The sequence below is a fragment of the Trichechus manatus genome, unplaced genomic scaffold (genome assembly GCF_000243295.1).
Source record: "Trichechus manatus latirostris isolate Lorelei unplaced genomic scaffold, TriManLat1.0 scaffold00176, whole genome shotgun sequence".
Lineage (NCBI taxonomy): Eukaryota > Metazoa > Chordata > Mammalia > Sirenia > Trichechidae > Trichechus > Trichechus manatus.
This window is the reverse complement of record NW_004444112.1, coordinates 3,959,677-3,962,342: the sequence shown is the minus strand read 5'-3', so window position 1 is coordinate 3,962,342 and position 2,666 is coordinate 3,959,677.

Here is a 2,666-nt window from a genome sequence, read left to right as displayed (position 1 = left end):
CTAACAACAACTAGTAATAGAAATATCACAAATGGGTGCCTTGAAAGAACAAAATTTAAATTAATGAACTTCAGCGTACTTCTAACAACTTAAAGAAATACTTTTCTCAGAGCAATTTTGAGAATTGTAAACCACCTCATGCTGTTGAATCCATGATGCAGCTTTTAACAGCACAGCTGAATTACATAAAAGTGATTCTGAGAGTTTTAAAATCCAATTCACAATACAGAGACTTGTTTTTTCTTAGAAAATTGTATTTTATGTTTTTTATTATAACAGAAGATTGGCAAAAATGAAGGACCTCAAAGAAATTTTACAAAATCTGTGGAATATAATGTACTGTTCTCCATGATTTTTAGAGTGTCACAAACCATAACTACTACCTTCTCTCTCTTTTGGGGCTGAGCTCATCTACTAGCTGCTATAGAATTCATCAACAGGCAATGTCAGGAGAAATTACACAGCAAGGGGAGAACATATCAGGAAGGAGGTGGTTAGGGCCACCTTACCTTTACACTGAGAAGGGGCTGACTGCCTGGGAGAGGAACAGGTCTAAGTTGATAAGGAATTGCTCTCTTTTGTGGCTTTACTTTATTCCCTTAAAAAATTCACTTCAATCTTACTAACTGTATTATTGTATAGAATTGTTATTTGTTGTTATTAGTTGCTGTCGATATGGCTCTGATTCACGGTGTCCCCACATACAGCGGAATGAAAGTTTGCCCAGTTCTGGGCCACCTTCATGATCGTTGGTAGTTTGAATCCATTGTTGTGGCTATTGTGTCAATCCATCTCATGGGAGGTTTCTCATTGATAAATACTACATAGAAATTGGGGTGGAAAATGACCCAAGGCTAGAGTGTTTAACAGTTTCTTGGTGATCTAGGTTTACATATGTACAAAGATTAATGTTTATTTTATATGGAAGATATCAACACTTTCCTGGTTGTAATTGTTGGGTGAATTTGTTAAAAGTACACATGCCTGTCCCCTCCTTATTCAGTGAGCCTGAGCCTACCCATTCTCTATTAGTTCCTCAGGTTGTTTGGAACACACCAAAAATTGAGAGCCTGTGCTCTAGATGATACTGATACATTAAATAAATACAGAAGTGACAAATATATAATAGAATATAGAATACAAGTTGATATGATAGAGTATAATATATATAACAAAGCCTAATATAATATTTCTTATATTAATATCAGAAAATAACCCCAGAGGCTTAGACAGAGCACCCGAGGAAGAGCCCATCCCTGCCCAGGGCTGAGATCCAGACTTTGTTGGAGAGGGCACAGCTGTAGCTCACTAAATGACAGAGAAGTAGCTGTGGCGCTTCTCTGCCAGAACTTGCTGGCGATCTGCCTTTGCAACTTGCTACAAGTCCACCCGTTAGGGTGCGTGAGAAAGCTGTTCATAGGGAGGTATCTCATTAGAAGCACTTAGCTATAATAATATCAGAGAGGCTACAGAGGAAGCTGTTTGCTGCTGGATGCTCCTGGCCACCATGCATTACAGGAGCTGGGTGCTGGAGAAGCTGTGAGTGCCACAGGATCCCAGTGCTGGACAAACTGCCCACACTGCAGGGGCTGAGGGCTGGAGACACCACTCATGGGGCAGGAGTCAGGGGCTGAAGATGACCCTAGCACTGCAGGAGCCCTGCACTAGAGTAGATCACATCCTGCAGGATCCAGTGCTAGAGACGTGGCCACTGCAGCAGCCAGGGGCTGGAAGCCAACTGTGCTGCAGAAAAGCTACCTGTGTTGTAGGACATAGGCACTGGAGAAGCTGCAAATGCTGTCGTGTCTGGATTTTGGAGGACAACCTGCACTGCAGGAGCCTGGTGCTAGAGAAGCCACATGTGCTACTGCATCTGGACCTGGAGCAGCTGTCCATGCCAGGAAATGCATTCAGGTTGCACAAGACTGCCAAGAAATTACACCAGGACCAGAAAGCAAAGCCTTTTCCTCCTGCAGTGTTTCTCTGGAGACCCCTACTTACTTAGCTTAACATCTGGTCAGCTGGCAAAGGAAAAAACATTGAAAGGGCTCAGCTTCATTTTCACAGAGCAGGCAAAAAGTCAATGTTTTCTGTTCTGCATTTGGATAGGTGAGGGAGATTTTCTCATTCTCCATGGCAACAGCCAAGGAGCACCGAGCTGTGCTGGGAAATGGTGTCTAGAGGATCTAATAAAGGAACAAAGGCATTGAATGTTCTTCAAGCGAAAGCTCCCACATTTCTAGATTGTGTTTTCTTCATTACAGATTCTCCCAATGGACCAAGTGGCACAAGATAACATAATTTCACTCAGAAACAAAGTACTCCACCCATGTTATTGTTTTTATATGCCCTCAAGTCAATTTCAACTCATGGGGACATCATGTGTGCAGAGCAGAACTGCTCCATAGGGTTTTCAAGGCTGTGACCTCTTGAAGCAGAGCCCCAGTCCTGTATTATGAGGCACCTCTGGGTACTGTTTTTACTACCCAGGAACTGGAGAGGCAAAAAAACAAATATAAGCTGGGAAACTGAAACTGTATAGAATTAGGTCAACAGAAAGGAAGAGCTAATTGAAATGAAGATGGAAGGTGTAGAAATTAAAATAAAAATGTAAGTTAAACTAAATAAATATAAAACAAAACAAAATTAAAATAATTAAAATCATA